This window comes from Vanessa atalanta, chromosome 29 (assembly GCF_905147765.1).
Source record: "Vanessa atalanta chromosome 29, ilVanAtal1.2, whole genome shotgun sequence".
NCBI lineage: Eukaryota > Metazoa > Arthropoda > Insecta > Lepidoptera > Nymphalidae > Vanessa > Vanessa atalanta.
In genome coordinates this window covers 387,797-415,615 of record NC_061899.1, presented here as the reverse complement: position 1 = coordinate 415,615, position 27,819 = coordinate 387,797, and the positions used below count along the sequence as shown (strand labels likewise).

The window sequence follows — 27,819 nt, the reverse complement described above, 5'->3', positions numbered from 1 at the left end:
TTGATCCATCTCATTGAATAAATATAAAGTTTCATGAGAAGACCACATTAAATATTTACAGAGAGAGATACCTATAAAAAGACCATCGAAGCCCATTTGCGCGATCAAGGATGCGTGTTCCCGCGTATGCCCGTACGTGTCGATCTGCCACGCTGCCTTAGGTTTGCCGCATGGACCTAAAGTGTCATTTAGTTTTCTGAAAAAGTATACATTATAGCAGATTAATCTTAGTCGCATAACCGTCTGTAATTTTTCAGCACTTATTTTTTTTAGACTGCCCAATGAGATTTAGTGGCTGGATATAAGGCCGAAGATCTCGGGGTCCTGGCTTCAAACCCCACGTTGAGCGGATAAAAAGTTATTGGGTATTGTTGTCAAAAAATTTTCAGTAATAGTCCGGATTCTGGAAGTTTGAAATGTGCACAACACAGGCCCCGAAAAGCAAGTAAATCCATGGTCCTGCTTCTTCTTAAATCGGACACCACCAGTAAGAGTTCACTTACTGGTGGTGTCCGATTTGGCATCTCTATTTCCTCACTCGTATAATCCCAATGGATTATGGAGTGAGGGAATACAGAGTGCCTCTGTGTATGCACACGTATTTGTGCACTATAAAATTCATAGTAGGTAAATCATTCTTGAAATCGGTCAGGGTGGAATGATTATCATAATTATTGTCTAATATTAAAATTGCTCTAGTAGACCGAAGTGGTGCTCGAATGTCAATTATAAAGTAATTCAAAGCTTGCCAGTCACATTTATGCCATTAACTATATCTGCAGTGACATTTTAGGTGTTTTATAGCTACGACGTTACAAATATATTTCGGAAACTTTCTTATTTAATATAATTTAGCACTATTTTCTAACTGCAATAATAAGAGTCCAGACACGTTTGATGTGATAAAATTATACACGAATGCACTCTTATGGGCAATAGAATATTGCGGAGAAGCACTATATATAGCACAGTTCTCTCTGAGTCTTCACCGAAACAAGGCCTATGCTAGCACGGGTTATATGCGAATTAGTAATTGATTTCTTAAAACAAGATATAGTACATATTAGGCTAAAGGAAAGATATGTTAACTCCGGGGGATGGAATTTTATTTTAGAAAACATGGTGTTAGAGAAATAGATCATCAGAAATCTACTAGACAATTACCTGAGTCCCCATGTATACTGGTCCAAGAGTTGAAGATAGTCAATAGTAGCCTCATCAGCTTGCACCCAGCCACCACCCGCAAACTCTATCCGACCTTCCGCAACGAGAGATCTGAATGTGGCCCGAGTTGTTCCGCGCTGTTCCTTCCACCAACGCCAGAAGTATGCCGTTTCCGAGAAAGTGAATCTGAGGGGAAAACGTCATCAGAGACTATATTTTTCCTTGTCATAACCATTACCATGTCCATTTCCATGTCGTAACCATTAAAACAATCATATTGCAATTATCTACTTTAATATTATCAATTCGAAAGTAACTTTGTCTGTTTGTTGCTCTTTCACAGCCAAATCATTAAACCCAATTTGATAAAATTAGGTATGTAGCATGCTAGAACTCTAACGGCAGTTCCATGCTTAAAACCTGACGTCAAAACCATAAATCACTAGTGTAGTCCGATCGACAACTTGTTTTAAATAATCTAGTTCCTTTTACAAAGACACTTATAGTATAATTATTTTTCGGTAGATAGCACAAATATTTGGTGGTAGAGCTGTTGTACCCACTCAGCAGATATTCTATACAATACACAATATTATCATTCCAGGACAAGGGACAAAGCATTTTGTTTCCTAATGTTGATCACGCGTTGGTTATGTTAGAAATCATTACAATTACATACGGTGCCGATATCTATTAGCAGTGACCGCTTACCATCAGGCGATCCATTTGATCACCCGCCTAACGATGCCATTAAAACTATGGGTGACCTGGTTCAAAGACCTGTATAAGAGCTATTTCCAAATGTTTTTTCCGATGTTCCTTTCTCCGTTCATTGCCCTGGTTACATACTCTATGTCAAATTTAAGCACGACCTCTATGGTTAAGTGGTTTCAAACTGATAAACTTTCGCATTAGTTACTTACTTTCTTCTCTTGTCGTGGATCAGTTCAGATAACACAGAGTGGTATATGAGTTGAACGTTCGCTGAGCTGACGCTGGTCTTAGCTGAAAAAATAATGCCATTTCAATAGTGAAATAACCTTTTTTATGTAGATAGACGTACTGGCAAATGGTCCACCTGATAAGTCATCACCGCCATAGACATTAGCGCTGTGAGAAATATTAACCATTTCTTACATCAATAATGCGCTGTGAACCTTGGGAGATAAGATGTTATGTCCCTTGTGACTGTAGTTACTCTGGGTCATTCCGAAACAAAATAATTCTAAGTATTGCTGTATAGCTGATGAATTACTGGTACCTGCCCGGACGGCGTTACACAAAGTTCTATCACCGAGTAAGTCATACTTTATCCTTAAAAATAAAAACAGGTACCAGCCTCTAAATACCACAGAGGCTTTACTTTTGAGGATGCTATGAGCTTGTAACATCACATTAATTAGAATTACTTCTGTGTTTTCGATCACTAACACAAGATGATTTTTTTATAGATAGACGGACGGCCAAATAGCCTATCTGATGGTAAGTGGTGACCACCGCTCATAGATAATGGGGCTGTAATAAATATAACCATTCTTTACACTGCCAAAAGGCCATGGGCGCTAAGATGTTATGTTTCTTGTGACTGGTGTTACTGCTGGTAAGATATCTGATGAGTGGGTGATACCTACTCATATTTGCTTGCACAAAGCCCTACCACCATGAAAGTATTATACACACAAATTAAGTACTTGGAACTTAGTAAAGGTTACTCGAGTTTGCAAAATATTCTATCCAAATTCGTGAGTACCATTTGCTCTTAACCTTGTTTTATCTTTTTTTTTATTAATGAACGATAAAGAACAATTTTCCTGGTTTGTTATTAAATATTACAAGCCCGATATATTATTTTATTTTTTAAGGTGTTCCGGTTAGATTTTATCTGTGGTTTTTTTTTCATAATAAGTATTTTGTTGCACAAAATTAATGGGCATGATTTAACACGGAATGTTTCCTTACTGCCATAGTAATATTCATCGAAGGTCTTAACCCATCCAGCGTCCATGTGCGAGTGCGGGATCACATGGACGTTCAGAGCGCCATCCTTTGTCGGTGGACATTGCTGTTGGTAAAAGGAAAGGCCAATGTAGATTTATTTAAAATTAGCGGTGCCCGTGACTTCGTGTGCGTTTGGATTTATTACTAATTCTAAAATAAAAGTAGCCTAGTAAGTTATTCCTTATTACACCAGCTATCTGCCATTGAAAGTCCCGTTAAAATCGGTGCAGCCGTTCCAGAGATTAGCCGGAACAAACAGACAGACAGACAGACACACAATAATTGTAAAAAACGTTATTTTAGTATACGTACCGTGTGCATTTAATAAAAAGCGGGTATTTTAATATTACAAACAGACACTCCAATCTTATTATACGTATAGAAAATTGGAACTTTTTATTTATTTATTTATTCAGAACATCTAACAGGAATGACAATAGTTATAATAATCAAATTAAATGTTTTTATTGAAGTAAACTTCACAATGAAGCGTTTTTGAATCGTCAATATTAAACACTACCACCGTTTCGGAAAGCAGCCTCCAGCGATATAAAACTGCAAGAAACTCGCATAGTTGCTCTTTTCAAAAAAGCAGATTTACAATGCTGTCCTGTGATGGAACCTGAGCCTAAATCCAGACGCTTTTTTTTGTACTAGTACTTTAACGAATAATAAGATTTATTTAGTAATTTTGTTGTAATAAACTTTGTAAAAATTTTAAATGGTATACGAAATAATATTATACGTAAATAAATTGCGTGAAAATATAAGAAAAAATAGTTAATTGTAAAGTTATCTTACTTTTTTTATGAGCGGCGCGTGCACTTAGCAAAGAAATGTTAAACAGGTATATTTGTTCTACAGCGTTTAATTGTGTATTCGTTAATATACGAACATATGTCAAAATGTGTTCACAGCATATACATTATTTTATAGGTTTAACTGCCAACGGTCAACTGGTCTACGTTTTATTACAGTTAACTGATCACCCGTTAAGCAGAAGTTTTTTTCGTTACACATAATTTGGACGAAGATATCTGCCAATAATTATAATATTCCAATAAAAAATTCATGGGTACGCCACTCCGAGGTCCCCTCGAGATTCCCGGCCGAGTCGATGTAAAAAAAGTTCATTAGTTTTCCATATTGTCTTGGGTCTGGGTATTTGTGGTACCGTCGTTACTTCTGATTTTCCACAACACAAGTGCTTTAGCTACTTACATTGGGATCAGAGTAATGTATGTGATGTTGTCCAATGTGATTTATTTATTTAAAATAATATTCATAAATAAGGCATATTAATAATAAAAAAGCGTGGTCTTAGTATTTATTAATTTCTAAGCAGGATATTTAAAACAATAATAGTAATTTACTGATATACTCTATAATTAAAATACTGGAAAATAGTAACTACTGAGTTTCTTGCCGGTTCTTTTCGGTAGAATCTACTTTCCGAACCGATTGTAGCTTAACATTTAATTCAACACTGTATCACGACGATTCAAAAATGTTTTTATTAAATACCTTACCTTGTAACCACATTCCGCGTTTGTTTTGGTGAAAACACTTTTATTAATAAACGTTAATATAATAAAGTACTTAAACATTATTAATAATTAATGTTTTTAATATGTATCAACCAATTGATATATTTAGACCAGTGATTCGTTTTCATTCATCATTTTTACAAATTGAGATTGGTACAAAAAATACTAATTAAATTCTATGTATGTATAATGTTTTATACGAATCTGTCCGTCTGTTAAAACGCGTGTGAACCGATTACGCGTTTCACAAGCACGTAATAGTAATCACGAGAGTGCGTTCACAGTGAGATTTCTTGTAAGACTTTTGTCGGGCTTGGTCTTGGTGATAGGGCTTTGTGCAAACCCGTCTGGGTAGGTACCATCCACGCATCAGATATTCTGCCGTCAAACAAGTATGTCAGTGCTCAGTATTGTTGTGTTCCTGTTTGAAGAATGAGTGTACCAGTGCTACTACAGGCACAAGAGACATAACATCTTATCCCAAGGTTAGTGGGGCATTGGCGAAGTAAGGAATGGTTAATATTTCTAACAGCGCCAATGTCTACGGGCGGTGGTGACCACTTAACATCAGGTGGCCTAAAATAAAAGAAGTCTATGTTTAAATTGGTGAAAACTTGCATGTGTAACTTTTAACTAACTTGCATTGGATCGTGATGGAACAATCTTTAAACTTTCGTCTCGTAAGGTAAGTCGTTAGTCCACCAAAATCAAAATATATATAATTCGAGAACTCCCTTACGAGCACTCTTGATCGTCATTTAACAAAATTCAATTAAATCTAAAGTTAAGTTACACCTTCCAAAACAATTAAACTTTTAATTACATTTTTGTCGCAATATTAAATTCGCGGTATGGACGTTGCTTTATCATTTACAGTGAACCCGAGGTTCTATTTCTTGGTAATGTCAACACGCTCGTTTTTCCTAAACATCGATAGAAATTCACAATACAACGTAAGAATATAAGCATGCGAATAGTAACAAACGGACGGACATTTTCATGTTTACTTAGTAATAAAAAACTAATTAAAAAGATACTTTCGGGAATAAAACGATGTGATAGTATATTCCTATTATCTTATTTCGAGATTACTTTGTATTCATTGGACCGAGCTACACTGAAGCGTACCACACACGTACACACAGAATCATTAATAAAAGTCTTTAAGCTATCACTGTTGCGTCACAATATATTTACAACAATTTTATGTATATTCACAGTGGCATTGATCACTTTGATAAAATCAGTGATAATCATTGTAAGTGCACAAGAAGTGAGGGTAAGCTTAGAACGCCAAGTTTCCGACTCCGCAAAGTCAATAAATCATTCTTGGGGCAAGGTATCCGCTTCTATAATAAAATTCCGCAGATATTTTTAACTTTGGCGTTTTATAGATTCAAGTCAATTGTAAAAAATACATTGGTCAAGAAGGCATATTATTCGATACAAGATTATAATGATGATAAAAAAGCGCGGAGTTAATGCTTGTTGACTTCCAAGCAGGAGACATAACATACATATATAATTGTATTTAACTAACACGACTGTATTTTTAGATGTTGAAAAAGAGTAACTACTGATTTTCTTGCCGGTTCTTCTCGGTAGAATCTACATTCCGAACCGGTGGTAGCTTTACTTTAAATAGTTTGTTAAATGACGATTCAAAATTTCTTGTAAAAGGCCTTGCCTACTTGAATAAAGTTTAATTATTTCTTTTATCGTATCTCGTACTATGTGTAAAGTTAATTCAAAACATCGTGAGAAAGCCTGAGAAAATAAAATACCGCCCTATTTCGTATCACAACTGTTACCAGTATACTGAAGCGAGCCTACTTGAATAAAGTATATTTTGATTTTGATGAAAAAGAAAAGGATATTTATGTAATAAAAATAAATGTTACGAAATGTCTTTAATGTAATATGTTGAACATTATTACGACTCTTATTAGTACCTACTTATGTCGGTTGGAAGATTTCTACACGCGGTCCAATTGCGCAAAAAATCTCCGTCGTCTTGCCTGTGAAACTAACAGAGAGTATTCATTGATAATATTATAATAATTTAAGTTTAAAATAAGGGCTCTAATTATATACAAATAGAAATTAAAAATGGTTACTGTACAAATCATGACCGCGTGGAAAGGCAAGAATGCTAGCAGCATTTCATCGCAATTCCGATCCTCTGGCCAAAAAATTAACCAGCCCTCCTGTCACCAGTGGAGGCAATAAGGCGAGGTGTTATACATTATTAACAATTAATAAACAAAAACAAAAAGAGAGTATTGCTCAGCAGTGTTATATTAGCAGCCTGTAAATTTCCCACTGCTGGGCTAAGGCCTCCTCTTCCTTTGAGGAGAAGGTTTGAAGCATTCTACCACGCTGCACCAATGCGGGTCGGTGGAATACACATGTGGCAGAATTTCGTTGAAATTAGACACATGCAGGTTTCCTCACGAGGTTTTCCTTCACCGCCGAGCACGAGATGAATTATAAACGCAAATTAAGTGCATGAAATTTAGCGGTGCCTGCCTGGGTTTGAACCCGAAATCTTCGGTTAAGATGTATGCCTTCTAACCACTGGGTCTTCTCAGTGGACAATTTTTAAATGATCAACTTAAATGAACTAATTAATGAATTTCAACATCGATTATAACGAAATCGATTTTAGTACGAGACCGATTAATTACGATCGAAACGATAACATATAATTATTGTATATGTAATAATGTAAATTCGTTATACAAACGAGACCGCCTACTATTTAATTTTTTTTTAAATCTGTAGGTCATATACATGATGCCGTTTTTTATTTAATTTTTAAGTATCTCCCATTTTAGTTGAGTAGTTTATTTATTAGGCTGTATATTCTAAGGTCCTGGTCTTCAAGTTGGACCAACTTAAATCTAATCAGTGAAATGATGATTCGGAAGTGTCAGTAAAAATAGTTGTATTTTGATTTTGAAGATTTGTTAAGCCAGCTTTGTTAACATCCCATGCCTTTGTTTTATGGCATTGGTTGGCGGACGAGCATATGGGCCACCTGATGGTAAGTGGTCACCACCGCCCATAGACAATGGCGCTGTAAGAAATATTAACCATTTCTCACATCACCTATGCGCCATCAACCTTGGAAACTAAGATGTTATGTCCCCTGTGCCTGTGATTACACTGGCTCACTCACCCTTCTAACCGGAACACAACAATACAGTGTACTGTTATTTGGCGGTAGAATATCTGATGAGTGGGTGGTACCTACCCAGACGGGCTTGCACAAAGCCCTACTACCCAGTAAAACGTGTCAATTGGTTATTAGAATTTGTCGTACGCTCATTTTATGGTAGTTGAGAGATAAAGAGAGCTTTTCTGTGCAGTTGCGACTTTTGTGCTAAATATGTCCTTAAGACTGAAATATGTCGGTAAGCACATGATAAATCAGTGGTACAGGCCCGGGCTTTAAGCCCGCGATCATTTAATATTCACATGTCGAATGACCGGACCGCAAACGCAGAAAAACATCATCAATACTGGCCCAGCCGTTTAGGAGTACTTCAGTGGCTAGAAAACGATTTTTAAATAATGTTGTTAAATTTATAATAAAATAGTTGTTTCCCGCGGCTTCGCTCGCCTTTTAAGGGTTGGTTGTCATGTGTTAGGCAATAAAGTAGCCTATTTCCTTACTTAGAGTTTAACTTTGCTTCACACCAAATTTCGTCAACTTCGTTTCGTCAGTGAAAGAGCGACAGACAAGCAGACAGACAGAGTTACTTTCACATTTATAATATTAATATAATAGATAATAAACATTTATTAATATAATAGATAATATAGATTGTTTATCGAAACACCCTGTATACAATTTGGTAATTCAATGTATGTTTGCGTATATTGGCAATGATCGTTATCTTAATAACATAGATCATGTCTATGTCTATGTATAATAAAACATTAAATTTATTTTAAGATTCATTGTTTCTGTTCAAAATCCCTCAAGTTTTCATTATTAAGGACATTTTTTGTGACGGGCAAATGGTGAGTCCCCAACGTCCATGCACCATCCCTTGCGTCGCCAATGGTCCACTAACCTTGGGGCTAAGGAGTGTCCTTTGCACTCGCAGTTACACTCAAAATATTCTTTATTCGGGTAGGCTCATAGAAGAACTTTCAAATCGCCATGTTACAGAGTTAAATTAAACGTCAAGCTACAACCAGAAGTTCTGTAGGTAATCATTTCCATCGTTTTAATTACAGAGTATGCAGTATATAGAGCCGAAATGCATGCATCTTAACCGATGATTGCGGGCTCAAACCTAGGCAAGCACTGAATTTCATGTGCTTAATTTGTGTTTATCATTCATCTCGTGCTCGGCGGTGAAGGAAATCATCGTGAGGACACTTACATGTGTCTAATTTCAACGAAATTCTGACACATGTGTATTCCACCAACCCGCATTGGAGCAGCGTGGTTATGCTCCAAGCCTTCTCCTCAAAGGGAGAGGAGGCATTAGTGCAGCAGTGGGAATTTACAGGCTGCTAATGTAATGTTAATGTCAGTAAAATACAATTAAATTTTTATACTCTGGCTCACTCAGCCTTCAAACCGGAACAAGCATTTAAGTATTGCTGTTTGTCGGTAGAATATCTGTAAAGTACCCAGGTACCCAGAGGGACATGAACAATCCACTAACACAAAGTAAATTTAGGATAGGTGTTTGCAAAATTGACATAGTCCTTCTGGCTTAAAATAGTAATCTTAAGGTTAAGTACAAAGGTCAGATAACAAACGGATACACTGACGCACGACTGATCTCAAATGCTCTAAGCATTTTTTTTTTTATTTACGTTGCTTCAATGAACTCAGAACAACAGCCGAAAATACCCAGACACGTGGATCTTATCTGAAGGTCTCAGGTTCATATCCGGACGAGTGCTATTGAGTTTTTTATTGAATAAATTTAAGTCATCTCGTACTCAATCTGAATGGTCAAAATACATATCTACGGAACGTATTTCTAAAGCAATTTAAATTAACATGGCTATTTTTATTACTAACAGTATTTAAAATGGGATATTTACCATGTTTTTTATTTTTATTTGGTGGAGTGTACTCAAAATCTACCCGCAAACCTCAGTCTCGTGAACAAGACATTCGTAGATAATGTCGAAATATCGAGCTCCACCAAATAAATATAAAAAAAACATGGTAAATATCCCGTTTTAAATACTGTTAGTATTTCTAATGCGTTTCCTAAGTTTATAAACCTAACTAAAAAAGATTTAATTTAATCTTATAAATGATTTAATAGTCGAATGTTTGAAAACGTTAATTTCAAGTAACTACGAGTCGGATTTAAAATAATATTGTTGGCAATTTTCAATCCTATTCGTTAGGAAAGCAAATTAATAAAATTCACAATACGCACAACTTGACACGTCGTAATGGACAAAGTGATGAAACAGTAAACACAGATAATGTTTTTTTTTTTTTGCTTAAGCTTAGTGCACGCTGTGGTCTCCTATAATTGAAGGAGCACACAACTTGTAACCCTTAAATTATTTAGTCTATATCTTTTGTTGGAGACTCGTGAATTAAGTAAAAAATGATACCACTAATTCAAAACTAAAAGTTCTTTTCAAAGAATATGATATCCGAACCCGCCCAAGATGGCAGTTCCAATTTGATAGCAGAGAAAACAGATCACTTAAGTAATTATAAAATTATATTGATTAATATGTTAAGTATTCAGTTTATTAAAAAAAACTAAATTACTCGTAATTTTTTATTGTACTAATTATTTAAAAAATATTATATAAAAATGTTAACTTTGAATCTTTAAATGAACGTAAGTTACGAATATTTGTAGTCGTGTGTTTATGTGTGGTGCGAGTGACAGCGGGATTGATGCGTACTCTTTGTTTTAATATACTGACTTATGAAATGATGGCTCAGTAATTAGAACACGTGTATCTTTTCCGACGGTTGCGAGTTGCAAACCCAGGGAAGCACCACTGAATTTTCATGTGTCTAATTTGTGTTTATAATTCATCTCACGCTCGGCGGTGACGGAAATCATCGTGTGCCTAATTTGTGCGAAATTCTGCCCTATGTATATTCACCGTCCAGCAATGAAGTACTGTGGTCGAATAATCTCGAAGCTTTCTCCTCGAAGGAAGAGGATGCCTTAGGGACTTACGCCAAATAAAAAATATAATATTTTGGAAAAAAACCATTAATTAATAAGGAATATTACTCAACACAAGATGGTTGTTAAATAAATCGTGCGGTTAGTATTTTAGACTTTCGTGTATGTTCATTAGCACAACTTTTAAATTGAAATATTAGAAATTAGTAACTGGAGTACATGAGTAATTTTGTATTTTAAATGTTGGAAGTAACTATTGAGTTTCGTTACGGTTCTTCTCGGTAGAATCTAAATTCCGAACCGGTGGTAGCTTTACTGAATGTAGTTTTGTAAAATGAAATTTGTAACCGTAAAAGCCTACTTGAATAAAAAGAATTTTGATTTTATTTTTGGTTCTTACTACTTCAGATAATGCGTTGCGTTTAATAGAGATTACCTTCGGCTTATTAATCGCTAACACTCGCGTCACGCCTGCGACTGTTGATGTAATATTGCTATCGAGGTCCTTGTGTGCTGCTTTATGGCTACGCAGTATATGGAAATACCTGAGATTAATCCTTGTAAAGATTTTGATTTATTACTTGTAAAGTTTACTAATCGAATAACAACAAATACTGACTAAAAATATTTTAATAATTATTGCTTTTTAAAAATATTAATTTAAATTTTGTTCACTGTCTAGGAATTTATAAAAGAGAAAGCGATGACTCTGACAAATTGGCGGGAATTCGGTAGGCAGTTGGAATATCGTTTTGTTGTAATAAAATTGAAAATAGCATTTAATGTTTGTTAAATATAAGTCACAGTGAGATAAATTGTATAATTATAGAATTATAACCTGATGTTTTCTTGGATTGGAGGCCGCAAACTAAAGAAAATAATTTATATGAAGTATAAAAGTAGAGTTTAGATGGAATCTGTTAGTTTTTTTTTTACAAAAGTTGTTGTAAAGACAAAGGAACGAGAGATACAAATGTTCACAAAAGATCTTTAAGTTGAATCTGTATTAATGCTATAATTGTGAAAGGAACTCTGTCTATCTGTTTGTTACATCGTCACGATTAATTCACTGAATCGATTCAAATTTTTTTATCGTTAAGTTAACCTATACATATAAGGGATATACGGAAAAAAATCTATGCGAGCGGATTCAAGTCTTAAATCTTTTAAAAAATATTAATTTTTTTTTAATGCATGTTTATTTACTATACAAAACGAATGACTTTAAAAGAACGGTTATTTTCACAAAATCGATACAAAAATAATGACTTTACTTGATGTGATGTGACGCTTCTAGCGTTACAGATTCTTATTGGTCATCATGTTAAACAAAGATTTTGATTTAGAAACATTACATACAGTAAGTAACAGTAAGCTGTGATCACAAAAAAAAAGAAAGTATTTGGTTACAACAAACCTGAGATACACCGATGAGAGAAAGTAAGTATTACTTGTTCTCGGCTTGACCTGCATTTGGTGGGGTGGGGGGTAAGGATTCAGATGTGTTGTCACTGTATATAATCTATTTCTATTTCAAAATTCATCCAAATCCAATCAGCCAGATAGATAGCTTGGATTGCGTGATAGAGTAACAAACCAGACTTTCACATTTAAAGTTTGTTGTATTATTAAAATTTCGCGCCTTTTGCTTCGTTGACTTGTGTTGTATTTTATGTCAAGTTTGCTTCTTTTTTTTCTATGACTTACTCTCCACTCTGTGAAAATTACTAGCCGATGTATAAAACTACTTGTTTCCATTAAATCTTAACAAAATTACTAAGATAATACTTGGCCACGGCTTCACCCGCGTGTTGTGGCGTTTTCCTGTATAAAATTAACCTACGTACCACTGTATTTTAAATGTTGAAAAAGAGAAAACTAGTGAATTTCTTGGCGGTTCTTCTCGGTAGAATATACATTCCGTACCGGTGTTAGCCTCACTTAATATAGTTTGTAGAATGACGATTCAAAAATCCTTATAAAAGCCTACTAGAAAATATACTTTATTTTGATTTTGATTGCAGACTTTATAATCTATCTCTGTGTCAAATGTAAATATTACTTACTTACTTTGATTTATTATATAGAAATAAATAAATACAATAATCGCTTGAGTTTAATCTAAAGTTCGCGCATGCTCTGCGCACCGACCTCGCCCCACATAAGCCTTGGTCCGTTATATAATGTAATGTAAAAAAAATTACTCATACTGTACGCTGTATTAAGATATTTGAAACAATTAAAACGACTTTTAATTAAATAATTAAAAAATATACACACAAACAATTTTAATATAAAAATATTACAAAGAGGTTATTTGCAAACACAATATGTACGAGACAAAAAGTATACTTTTTTTTTATTATTTTGCAGACTGACTAGTGCGCGGCAACCTTGGGTTATAAGATGTTATGTCCCTCGTGTGTGTAGTTACCCTTTCTCATAATATAATCTTCGAACCGGAACAAAAATTCTAAGTATTGTTATCATTACATAGTAAAAAACAAAGTCGCTTACCGCTGTCTGTCCTTTTGTATGCTTAGATCTTTAAAATTACACAACGGATTTTGATGCGTTTATTTTTAATAGATAGATTCAAGAGAAAGGTTTTATGTATAATACTTGCACAGTATAGTAGAAGAGTAGAGATACACTGATATTTTTAGAGGTTTCTGAAGTGATGTCGTAAATAAACACATTATTTGCGCTTACATTGCAACCCTACGAGATAGATCAAAATAATGTAGGTATTGTACACCTTAAAAAGGTCTTCAAAAAAGTCAAAGATGGTATTTGTCTATCTCTTAAGGATAGCTCACAAAAACATTTTTTATCATTTACTTTTTACGAGAAATAATGGCTTATTTAGAGCCAGTGTAACAGACACAAGGGACATGTTATATTAGCTCCCAAGGTGGCTATGGGCGGTGCTGAACGCTTACCATAAATGTATTTTTTTAATTTATTAAGTAGAACTTCAACAATCCGCGCCATGTTCGTTCCGTTTTAAACTTACGTTGTTTAAAAAAATACGAATTTTAACCACGAGTTCTAATAAGGTTTAATTATTTCAAAGTCAACAAACTTTTTAGGAACGATTGTGAAATAAAGTAAGATATTTCTTAGAGCGGTCTAGATCACCTTGTGTAGTTTAGACCTTTCGAAATTCGTCACGTGTACTCGGTCTATTGGCCAATATTACTGCTGTAAGGATAAATTATTTAACAATATTTTAAATGTTTTAGTTAAGTAATACACATACCTAATCTAACAGTATTTTTCTGTTCCGGTTTGAAGAGTTAGTCTGCCAGTGTAACTACAAAAGAGACGTAAACGAATTCTCTAGTTAAATGACGTGAGGTTAAAATATCTCAAGGCAAAATTCTCTAATGGAAGTGCCCACTTATCTTTAATAGGTCCACTTGCAAGTAACTGTATTTTACATTAGCAGCCTGTAAATTTCCCACTTCTGGGCTAAGGCCTCCTCTCCTTTTGAGGAGAAGGTTTGGAGCATATTACACCACGCTGCTCCAATGCAGTTTTGTGGAATACACATGTTGCAGAATTTCGTTGAAATTAGACACATGCAGGTTTCCTCACGATGTTTTACTTCACCGCCGAACACGAGATGAATTATAAACACAAATTAAGCACATGAAAATTCAGTTGTTCCTGGACTTGAACCCGAAATCATCAGTTAAGATGTACGCGTTCTAACCACTGGGCCAGGTCAGGTGGAAGTTAAATAAAAAAGTGTCTACCATCAATTTAAATTGATTATCTAAGAAAATATCAAAGTTAAAACAATACAAAAATTGAACTAAAAATTAATTTCAGAAATTGTCTACCGATTAGAAAGTTCAGGCAATTATTTTATCGTAAATATTTATATTTGAACTACCAGATTTGAACCATATTAGTAGTTGTCTTACTTAAAGTTAAAATTGCAAATTATTCAAGCTCATGACATGACATGACAAGGATGGAAGGCATTATTCGAACGTATCCGTAACTCAACATCAAAATATTCTCTATTCAAGTAGGCTCATAAAAACACTTTTGATGCGTCGTTACACGTCGTTACGATTGAATTAAATGTAAATACCGGTTCGATTCAAAGTAGATTATACTAAAATCAGTATCCTTTATTCCAACAATAACAGGAGAAAAGCCAAATAAACAACATTTGACAGCAAATTGAAGCGATATCATTGGTCGAGAGCTTGTTTGATCTATGATGTTCACTATGGATTTGCGTAAAAATGGCGTTTTATACGTCAACGATACTGTTATTTGAATTTTAGAAGTAAAATTAAAAATGGGTATAAGTGGTTAAGTGCAGTGTTGTATTACAAATAAAGATATACTAATCATAAACTCTTAATAGTGCACAATATAGCTGAGTTATTAGCAAATCGCATGAAATACGTAAATCTGAGGTTTGTTTATCTTTTTTCCTACTTCCATTGTACTATAGTTACTCTTTTTCACCAATTTAATAATAGCGTATGTCAATAAAGTACAATTCAATTTGTCTTTGTCAAAAACCAGCGACACTCATCACAAAGTAGTAGTTTAATAGATGCCGTTTAAGTATACCAAGTTATTATGTTATATTTTGTTACGTGTTTAAGTCATTTAATAACAGTCACGAGGTCGAACAGTTCAGCTCAACGCACGCTTTGACAGTGACCAGGGTCAAAGGTGATGTCGAGGTCGTCGAATGTACGAATTAATTTATTTGTGTAATGTGTTTATTTCCGCTGTGAGGTTTACAAATGGTAAATATTACTTAATTATTTTGACATAAATTGCCCAAAATGTGAAATAACTACTTATAAATTTATTTCAGGGTGAACTAGTAAATATTTTACGTGGTGGTAGAGCTTTGTGGAAGCCCATCTGGGTAGGTACCACCCACTCATCGGACATTCTACCGCCAAACAGCAGTACTCAGTATTGTTCTGGGAAATAGAACACTGTTGTGTTCTGGTTTGTAGGTTGAGTGAACCAGTGAAATAGGCACAAGAGACATAACATCTTAGTTTCCAAGGTTGGTGGCTCAATGTGATGTAAGGAATGGTTAACATTTCTTACAGCGCCATTGTCTATGGGCGGCGGTGACCGCTTACCATCTGGTGGCCCATATGCCTCTTCGCCTTCATATATTATAAAATAAAATTAATAATGCTATCTTCTTGAAATAAAACTAGTTTTTAACGGATTTTGCAGTGTTCGTGGTCACGGGCAGACACGAACACTGCAAAGTGCTCGAAACGTCGGGATGTTAAAATAATTAATATACGCGATTAAATCCGTTAAAAACTAGTTTTATTTCAATGTGTAATAATCGCGAAAATCTAAGACAACATAATGCTATCTTCTTCTTGTCAGTGTCCAATAATAACTGTTAAATGACGATTCAAAAGTGCTTGTTAAAGCCTACTTGAATAAAGTATATTTTGATTTTGATTTGAACAGAAAGAGACACATAAGTATGTGAGTATACACTAGCGAAATAATCTTTTACTTATTGGCGGAACAAAACGAAATAACAATAATTAAAATTCTTGCTAAATATTCTGAATATTAGTAAGCATTCACAGAATATAAGGACTCCAAAATAAGACTTCGTAGTACCACTACGTTGGAGTCCAATATTAATCGGTACATCATCAACCAGATGAGAGTTCCATTTCAAATGAAGTGGCTATTACAATTTTTGGTAATAACAGTACTAATTACGTACTAGTTACAGTACTAGTTGGTTTTTGCAAAGCACTCCTACCAAGTACTACAACTATTCCTTATTAAATATTTATTTATATTTATTTTAATTTTAATATTAAATATTTATTTACATAAGCATAACATACATAAGCAGCCCGTAAATGTCCCACTGCTGGGATAAAGGCCTCCTCTCCCTTTGAGGAGAAGGTTTGGAGCATATTCCACCACGCTGCTCCAATGCGGGTTGGCGGAATACACATGTGGCTGAATTTCGTTGAAATTAGACACATGCAGGTTTCCTCACGATGTTTTCCTTCACCGCCGAGCACGAGATGAATTATAAACACAAATTAAGCACATGAAATTTCAGTGGTGCCTGCCTGGGTTTGAACCCGAAATCATCGGTTAAGATGCACGCGTTCTAACCACTGGGCCATCTCGGCTCAATATTTATTTATTTATTAGTAATTATTTTCCATGATTTTATCTGCACACTTTTTTATTTTAGCTCATACTATTATTGGATCCCTTTGGACTAAGTATATGAAGATTCTGAGATCCTGAGTGCTAGGGTTTTCTTTCCAAAAAAAAAATATTTATTTATAATGCAAAACTGTATACATATAATTACAGGACATGGTTGTCCTAAAATATTTAAAATAAGTCTCTACGTTATATATGATACAGTACAAGTGGATATAGTTGTGAGTTCACTCAGGCTGCAACAAAACAGATCCACCCTGTCGGCTATGACGTTGAGGGTACGTAACGTGCGCGTCAGTGGCGCCTCCTTGAGCAACTTGGTTCGTTCGTTGAGCACCGCTAGGAAGATATCAGTAACAGTCTGGAAGTTAGAAGCATAGTCCTTCCGCTGAGCTATTTCTGGTCGTATTAGATTTCCCATCGGATTTTGAGAGTGAAAGAATAAAGGGTGCACCTGTGTTTTGACACACACTTGTCCACTTTAATATGTCCTGCGTAGTTGGTTAGTCACCCTTGATTAGCCGCATTGGTCGAAATAGGTAGGGACGATATCACCAACCCACAATTAGAAAGCAACTTTCTTAATAACAGGAGTACGACGGACAAACAAACGAAAAAGTATTTATATATTAATAATATCGAAATGATTTCATTCCGTAGTAATAAAATTTATATTGACAAACGGCCAATGTCAACTGAAATTTATTTCCTGTTTCCTATTCAATATTATTAAATTGTATTTATAAAATAAAAAGAAAATGGCAACATTTTTTAAATAACAATATGTCAATGTTAAATATTAATTTGATTGATCTGATTTTATAATTATATTGTCATTGTAGTTACTAAGATAATTCTAAACAACTATTGTTTCTGAAGATAATATTTTATTGCTTCGTGGAAAACATTAATAAATGTAATTTGCTCTTAAATTTATTTTCATTTAATTGGTTGAGGTTAGAAAATGAATGTCATATTTAAAAAAAAGAACATTCTAGTTTTATGACAGATTAAAAACCGTGATAGTGTTTTATTTTTTCAAGCAATCCGAATTTGTGAAATAAAATCATAGCCAAAATAAAATATTAAATTAAAAACGTATTTTGTGCATTTTGCCGTTGGAATTTCGAAAAATATTCAAGAAAAAAATAAAATTCCCACGCAAAAAGTTACGCGCCAACATTCTTGTGATTATACTTTTTAAAAAATGCAACAAGGTCCAAGATCGAAAAGTGTAATTCATAAATTCAAACAAAACGTTTCCAATCCAAATTGTTCAGCCTATTAAATATAAAAATGTTTATTTTTAAATACTTTATGGATCACCTAAACCGAGAACCGACCTCTGACTTCCACCTAAGAACCAAAGAGCATGAAGGTTAATGTAATCAGACGTTAATTATTAGATTAACTTTTGTGTTAATTGTCGCAAAAACACTGTCACGAATGATTGCTTGAAGCCGGGGTCGAAACGGTTGGTATCGCCCGCTATCTAATTTTGGCGCCAGTTTTGCTTCCATAGATAAAAAATATAATATAAATTCTTGATGTTTGTCAAAGCTGTTAACACTTTTAAGAAGATTTAAATATTCAAACCATAAGAAGAGTAAAACCAAATTAACATTTGACAGCAAAAAATTGACGCGATATCATTGGTCGAGAGCTTGATTAGTCTATGATATTCACTATGGATTTGCAAAAAAATGGCGTTTTGAACGTCGACGAAACTGTTATCGGAATTTTGGAAGTAAAATTTAAGTGTTTAAAATTAGTTAAGTGTAATAGTGTTGTATTATAAATAAAGATTTATTAATCTTAAACTCTTAGTAGTTCACAATATAGCCGAGTTATTAGCAAATCGCATGCAATACGTAAATCAAAGATTGTTTATCTTTATTCCTACTTTCATTGGAATAGGCCATATATAAATAAGGAACAAGAACTCTCTGAGATGTCCATTCTCCACCCGTTATAATAAAAATAAAATAGTCACCTAGCTTCCGTCTTAATTAAATAAGCTTAAGAGTTTTGAGCCGAGATGGCCCAGTGGTTAGAACGCGTGCATTTTAACAGATGATTTCGGGTTCAAACCCAGGCAGGCACCACTGAATTTTCATGTGCTTAATTTGTGTTTATAATTCATCTCGTGCTCGGCGGTGAAGGAAAACATCGTGAGGAAACCTGCATGTGTCTAATTTCACCAACCCGCATTGGAGCAGCGTGGTGGAATATGCTCCAAACCTTCTCCTCAAAAGGAGAGGAGGCCTTTAGCCCAGCAATGGGAAATTTACAGGCTGCTAATGCTAAGAGTTTTGAAGGGTTAAAGGTATTTTATTTTCGTTAGAATTTAGTTTCGTATATCTTCAGTTACAAAATAATTAGTTATGATATTCAATAATAGGTAGTTCTAGTTTAATACAAAATTTGTAAAATAAACGAGTTCTTAAAAGAACCAGTAAAGACATGGGTATTCGTTTATTTTTTTTACAAGTAGTTTATGTTATCATCTTCCTACACACTATTTGACAATGAGTTGCTTATCTCATCCTCATTAATAGTTTGATTACAGTTATATAAAAATTAAAAGGTTTTATTAACTATTAAATGCTTATAATATAGCAGCGATCGTAGCGTTGAATTACTTTCATTTGTTTAAGAGTTCCGTTGTCTACCTCTGAAAGTCATCGAAATTCAAATGGAACCTTTTTGGAATAAACTTCTTTCGAACAATTTCCAAATCGGTCAATATGGCGGAGTCGTGCCCGAACATACTCGTACATGAAAAAATATGGAAGTCGATTGAAAATGATATTACTTATTGTACATTGTAAATAAATTTATTTTACTAAGGAACTAAAAACGATCCTACGACCTTGAGCGGCAGTCCTTTTACTACGAGCTGTTTTAATGATGTTACGAAATGTCGTATAGTTTCAACGAAGTCGGATAACAATGTTCGTGATATTTAGTTTTAATAAGTTCTTGCTTGGTGCTCTGTGCTAACACATCTGGGAGCATAATTGTCTGAGATATTCTACCTCCAAATATAAATGGTATTGTTATGTTCCAGTTTTAACGGTGAATGAGCTGGTGTAACTACAGGTACAAGCATAACATCTTGGTGGAGTCCATTTGCCCGTCCGTCAAATTCAGTTATCGGAGAAAAAATAAACTCGGAGTATCGGTAAGGTGGGTCACCATATCTAGAATAATTCCGCAATTTAATAGTCATACTTTGGAGCCAATGTAATGTTCACTTGACGAACTTTGGACATGACTGTCTCTAGGAAGAGTATCTAAGAAGAGTAGTCAAATATACTTTAAACAATTTAGAACACAGGTATGTGCATAATCACAGATGTACTCTGTATATTTTCATTTTCATAAATCAAAGAGGACAAACGGACATGACTGGAGCAACGGCTTAACGTGTTTACCGAGGCACAGGTCTAATATTACTCACTTTCAGACTTTGGACCGTAACTGTATATTTTATTGGTCTAACCCAGACTTGTTGACTTCCAGGCAGGAAACATAACATACATATATAATTGTATTTAACTAACATGACTGTATTTTTATATGTTGAAAAAGAGTACCTAATGAGTTTCTTGCCGGTTCTTCTCGGTAGAATCTACATTCCGAACCGGTGGTAGCTTTACTTTAAATAGTTTGTAAATGACGATTCAAAAGTGCTCGTAAAAGCCTACTTGAATAAAGTATCTTTTGATTTAGATCGATTTTGAATTCAAAATTTCAAACAAGACGCGATTCTTAAATTAATGTTTAATACGGTAGGCGCGAAACTATTAAAAAATAACTCTCCTTTCAGGGATCTATTCGTGAATAATTTGCGCAGGAGTACCATGGTAAGGATGGTATCCTGCATTAGGTACTGTAGACCATGCTGTGTGTGCTGTGCTCTGTCACAGGGAGTCGTGCGGCGAATGTGTTTGACTTAACTATCAAACATTGGGCAAACGAGGAACATAAATAATCTATACTAGTATTATGAATACGATAGTAACGCTGTCTGTATGTCTGGCTTTGATGACATTTGGTATGAGGCAAGCTTGAACCCCAAGACATAGGCTACTCTTTAAAACTAAAACCTTCGACAAGTTCCTTACATTAACATCCTGTAAATTTCCCACTGCTGGGCTTGGAGGAGAAGGTTTGGAGCATATTCCACCACGCTGCTCCAATGCGGGTTGATGGAATACACATGTGGCAGAATTTCGTTGAAATTAGGCACATGCCGGTTTCCTCACGATGTTTTCCTTCACCGCCGAGCACGAGATGAGTTATAAACCCAAATTAAGCACATGAAAATTCAGTGGTGCTTACCTGGGCTTGAACCCGAAATCATCGGTTAAGATGCACGCGTTCTAACCATCTCGGCTTTCAATTTTATATTTGGAACATGGAAATGTATACAAACCGACTAAATGCGTGTCGGACTCGCACATGAAGGGTTCCGTACAATTATCTATAAAAACGACTTTTATTTTATTCTGTATAACGGCAACAGATATACATCATTTGTAAAATTTTCAAGTGTCCAAATATCACGGTTCATGAGATACAGCCTGGTGACAGACAGGGTTTTACCTTTTGGCTACGGAACCCTGAAAATGGACTGTTGACTAAAGGTAATTTCGAATTCTTGTTAAATGAGTTTCGAATTAATAGTCGTCGTTCGTCCTTTAATTCAAAATAAATAACATCGTGTTTATTTATTTAGGACAACCAACTTAGTAATACTTATTTATGACTTACTTGAAGTGTTGCTTACTTTAGTAATCTATTACTTGGATTTTTGAAGTTTAATTAGTTTAGTGCGTTATGAGAAATGGATGCAAGTGAGTCTACATGATGAAGTTTATTTATTTATTTTTTTATTTTATGGCATTGGTTGGCGGACGAGCATATGGGCCACCTGATGGTAAGTGGTCACCACCGCCCATAGACAATGGCGCTATAAGAAATATTAACCATTCCTTACATCACCTAAGGCGCCACCAACCTTAGGAACTAAGATGTTATGTCCCTTGTGCCTGTGATTACACTGGCTCATTCACCCTTCTAACCGGAACACAACAATACAGTGTACTGTTATTTGGTGGTAGAATATCTGATGAGTGGGTGGTACCTACCCAGACGGGCTTGCACAAAGCCCTACCACCAAGTACGTACGTAAGTAAGTAGTTGCTCACTAAACCACAAATTAAGTGTCACTTCGTTCGAAATAGACAACTTCACACCGTATCTAATTTTACCATGTTTATTTAATTACAAAATTTAATCGTGAATGTTTAAATTTGTGATATAGTTTTGGCGAAAATAAGCAAATTACAATTTAATTAATGAATTAATTATTTAATTATTTTTATGCAAAAAACTATTATAATTACGAAACAGATGTACCTATTACGCGTTTAAGTAAGTACACGTATCATTTTTGTTTTACTTGCGCGAATGTGTCAAAGAGCCTAAATTCATATCGGCAAACTTAATTAGGTTTTAATTATCAATTACAATACAGGATACTCTAATTAATAATAAGAACGATAAATAATATAAATGATTGTTTTTAAAGTGATTTTTTTTTCTTATGTATATTTTTTTCGTATTAATTTTCGTTTATTTTTTTTTTATTAACTTCCTTGTAGTTTTTTTACTGAAATAATCGGAAAATAAATTAATAATTATATCTTATTTATTTGTTTCTGATTTGTTTATTTGCAGCTTGCAACACTATAGAAACCTGGAAGAGGGTGTTGCAGGTCAAACTGAAATTGTTATTTCTCGTTTTACAAATGCTTAAAAATCTAATTGAAATTCAAATTCAACATATAACTGTCAAGATACTACCACCTACCACCGGCTCGGAAAGAAACACCTCCGAAATGAACCGCCGAAAGAATCTTTTTTTTTTTTCGTTTGTCAGTTATTTGTGTTTGCAATAATAAATTGACAGATAAAAAATATTACACAGCTACATCCATTTTTTTTACGTATTCTACAAATTAATATCATAATTAAATACCAATATTAATGGAATTCATAATCATAACATACCTATATATTTAAATCATTTTTGACTAAATTATTGTAGTTGTTCCAGTGGACTTGATGCCACAAAACTCATATACCGGACAATATTATATAATCAACAAAAAAAAAAAAAATTGGTAATGACAGTACAAACAGCAATAGTCAAATTAAATAAATTACGCACATAATATAAATACTATGAGAAATATTCGAAGAAACGATTGTCGTAGGTACCACCCACTCCTTAGATATTCTACCGCCAAACAGCAGTACTCAGTATTGTTGATTTCCGGTTTTGAAAGGTGAGTAAGCCAGTGTAACTACAGGCACAAGGGACGTAAAATCTTAGTTCCCAAGGATGATGACGCATTCTCGATGTAAGAATATTTTTATAGCGCCATTGCGTATGGTGGCGACCACTTACCATCAGGTGGCCCATTTATTCGTCCGACAAATTATACTAAAAAGAACCTATGATAATATTATAGTACGATACATGACATAGAAATAAATTATAAATTGGCTCGGTGGTAAGTGGCAAGAAATTATGACTATCAGTCATTGTCACTACTGGTAAAAGTAAGACAGTGTAACTACAGGAACAAGTCAAAACATGTTAGTTTCGAGGTTAAGGCAGATATTATTAACATTGCCGTTTCATAAATTGAAATTATTTGCTTTTGTAAAGGCATATTATTCAACAAGATTATACAGATGATAAAAAAGCTTGGAGCTAATACTTGTTGACTTCCATTTGCGTTTGTTCCATGTAATTGTATTTAACTAACATGACATTGTATTTTTAAATGTTGGAGAAGAGTGACTACTGAGTTTCTTGCCGGTTCTTCTTGGTGGGATCTGTATTCCTCCCAGCTTCCTAGCTTCACTTAATATAGTTTATAAAAGTCAATTCAAAAGTGCTTGTAAAAGTCTACTCGAATAAAGTAAATTTTGATTTTTTATTTTTTCTGAAAGAGCGAATCTTTATTGAATAAGAAATAATACAAAAGTCTCGTACATTTTTATAAATTTAAATTAAATATTAAGCTTCTGTCAATAAAAAAAAAATATTATAGAGCAGTTTTTCCGTCGGTATACTTTATATCCAAAAACGGAGCGCTAAGGTTAAACGACATTGTTAAAATTCTCCCTCCGCAGTCAACTGATGTAACCAGCTTGTCACTTCTGAATAAGGCCGACTATTCATTCGTTTAATACTTTAAGTTTTTTCTTAATTATTACTTCCCGTTAAATAATTGTCAATTAAAATTATATTGCAACCAGTAAAGATACCAAATGTTTTCTAAACCTAACAACTTTTTAGATGACTAGCGATCAACCACCATATCAGTGGGGTGCAATTAATAGATAAAGAAAATCATATTATAGATCATAGAAAAATATAGATAGATAATTTCGAAATTGTTTCGACAATCATTGGTAAATTTACTTTTTCTAACCTTTTATCGGAACAATACCAAATCTGGCTAGCAAAGAGAGAGGATTATTCATCCCAGTGGAATAATGGTAGTAGTAGGTGATAATGGAGAACGTGTTGATTTTTCAAGGGATCAAAGGGTCCATGAAAAAGTCGTAGTATTTAATAATGTTGATCGAAATTGTTAAAGCGAAACAGCGAACGTCATTGAATATGCGTTAGATTTCGAGCGAGCAAATGTGACCATGAATTAACTTAACATATTTTGACATTAATTCGAAAGGAAAATGTGCCTTATATGGACTGGCTCGTTGGTCTAGTGGCTAGATAGAAACCACACATCCTAAGCTTCCTGGTTCAAATCCCAAGTCGGACCTATGATAATTTAGTGGAAATTTCTGTTCAAAAAATTCCCAGTAATAATAGTATTAGGGGGCTTTCAACTGGCAACTGGCGGTTTGGAAGTGTGTGCACTCTTGTGCGTCAAATAGGACGTAAGGCTGTTGGTCCTACGCCTGAAACGGACCATCGGATTATGAGTGCCGAGGAATGGTATATCTGTGTTAGTGCACATTTGTACACTGTAATATGTTCTGCCTAGTTAGCTGGTCTCCCTTAAAATTAGTCTCCGTGCCCAAAATCAGTAATGACGATATCATCATTATTTACTAGAATACTCAGATTCCATTACATTCTGCAATGTGCTGTATTACTTCGTATCGTATTATCGTAAGTAATCGTATCGGATTTATGACTATAACAAACTAGATTTAGTAGCTTGATTATAGTGAATTGTCTTGTTAAAAACCATTTAAATATTTTGACTATATTATACAAACATAGTGAATAACTATGAAGAAGAATTTCAACAGTAATATCGTTAATAAAGATTAAGATAAATTATGGACCCAAATAAGAGCCCTGGGGCACCCTTTCTTGATCCGTAAAAAACCAGAACGATAAACTGACATATCTGATTGATAACATACTAATAATTTGCTAAAACAATGCAAGAACATTATTAATTTTCATGAATAAAAAATAATAGATTAATAATTTTTAAAGTAAGGAAGTGTTTTTGCAGTTTGTAATGTCCCAAACTCGTGCACAACGGATATCCGGGTTCACCGCAAAGTATGCTGTATCAAGGTGAACTGTATTCTTAAATGTTTGACTAACCGCTTTAAGTGTGCACATTACAAGTTGTAATCCATGATACGTTTTAAATAATGATAATTTAAACATGTAATAACGGATCTACAAACGCGACCTCTGTCTGGCCCACGCTGATTTTTCTCATGTATTTATTCATATTGTAACATTTTCAAAACTACTGGTTCAAACTTGACATTTTTGAATGCAAAGTAAACGATATTAGATATCGAATTAATGTTTTATTTATTTTGGTAATGATTGACACTACGTGATAAATGGAGTTAGTTAAATTATTGATCGTTGATTTCCATTTTTACTGATAAAGCTTTTTTGATATTTTGATTATAAAATTTCCATGTATCTGTTAAGTTAAGCGATCGGATTTTTTAGTAAAAGCTTCATTACATTACATTACATTAACAGCCTGTAAATTTCCCACTGCAGGATTAAGGCTTTCTCTCACTTTGGGGAGAAGGTTTGGAGCATAATCCATCACGCTTTTCCAATGTGGCTTTATGCAACACATAAATATGTCCACTGTCCATCTTCAAACGTTATCATCAAAATCAGCTCCTGACTGTCCATTCATCATCCAATACCCGCTTGCTGCCTTACAAATATCATTAAACCACTAAGCTACTGGGTGCTCAATATTATGTTACCTTTTCTTATGATATAGTTTGGTAGATATATATAGGACACCTTATGGTTGTGGTCACCGCCCATAGACATCAGCGCTGTTATAAATGTTACCATTCCTTACATCGTCAATGCGCCGCATCCTTGAGATCCAAGATGTTGTCTGATTCACCCTTCAAACCGAAGCATAACAATACTAAATACTGCTGATAGAACATCTGAAATAGGTGGTAACTACCTACAGCTTGCACATGAACCTACCCCCAAGTAAGTTTTAACGGTCATAATGTTATTGTTGCTGTCAATGTCCTACCGTCCGTTTCGCAGCGGACGATTTATTGGTCGTATGTCATTTGGAGACGGTGACAACTCCTAAAGTTTTCACTCGAATGATACAGTGTAAACGACAATTTTAATCTATATTAAATGCCCAATGTAACGTTCTTTTTTTTTAGACACATGTTATAACAGACTTTTTTGTAGACCCTTTTAAGACCTACAGTTTTGTTTAGTGTAGTGTTTTGTTGTATATCTTAAGGTTTACCAGCGATAGTCGTACGAAAACAGTTTGGATAAACCACCGTCATAGTTCAGCGGTTTTGTATATTTTTTTATTTATACACTTTCCTCGTTATATTAGTGAAAACCTTATCGATATTGCGTAGATAAAAGGGGGAGAAGAGATAGGAAGTAGCGACTTTAAGCTATTTATTTTTTATATACTGTAACGTTGAAAATATCCAATCGAAGATAATGCCAAAGAAAATTATTCCCGAAAATTATTCAAGATAATCATCCCAGTAAATAACTAAATAAAGAAAAATAACGTAGAAATAAGCGAACACAAATAACAGAATGCATCGTGGGAAATATTCTAAAAATTCCCTGTAAAGAACCACAATCGTTGATACTAAACGGTACAATTCGAATAAATTCATTTCGAAGAAATATTCAAAACTTACCACGAGGCGACAAATATCCGAATTCATTTTGATAATCCGACATGGATTTACTTCCAATTCTTCATAATAGAACTCAATGTACATTTAAACAACTATTTTCAACAATATTTAAAGTTTAAAACAAAAAAAATGATAAAAACTTCGAAAATAAATTAGCATCACATTTCGACTCAAAAGGCGGAAGGTAAATGAAGCTTTAGACAAATGTCAAAGATAATTTCAAAGATAATATAAAGATAATAAATCACAATTACTTCAGAAATGCTTAATGCATAAATGGTGCATTTTTATTTGAAATGTCAAAATTAGCGGTAATTTTAAATTATGCGTAAACATAACCTTAGAAAGATTTGTCAAAGTCAATTGACAGATGACATCCACATATTTTACGTTAGAAATTCAATAATTGTAATAAAATTAAGTTGTAAATATTCCAATTGAGTGATATATCTTATTATATATAGTTTAGAGTACTAACAATTATTTGTAATTTATCCTATTATTAA

The 27,819-nt window shown here is 34.1% G+C and overlaps 1 pseudogene; it reads right to left on the bottom strand.

Annotated features, from left to right (window-relative positions):
• The window catches only part of LOC125074941, a 48,660-nt pseudogene extending 21,307 nt beyond the window's left edge, over window positions 1-27,353 (bottom strand).
• Window positions 27,354-27,819: the final 466 nt, after the last annotated feature.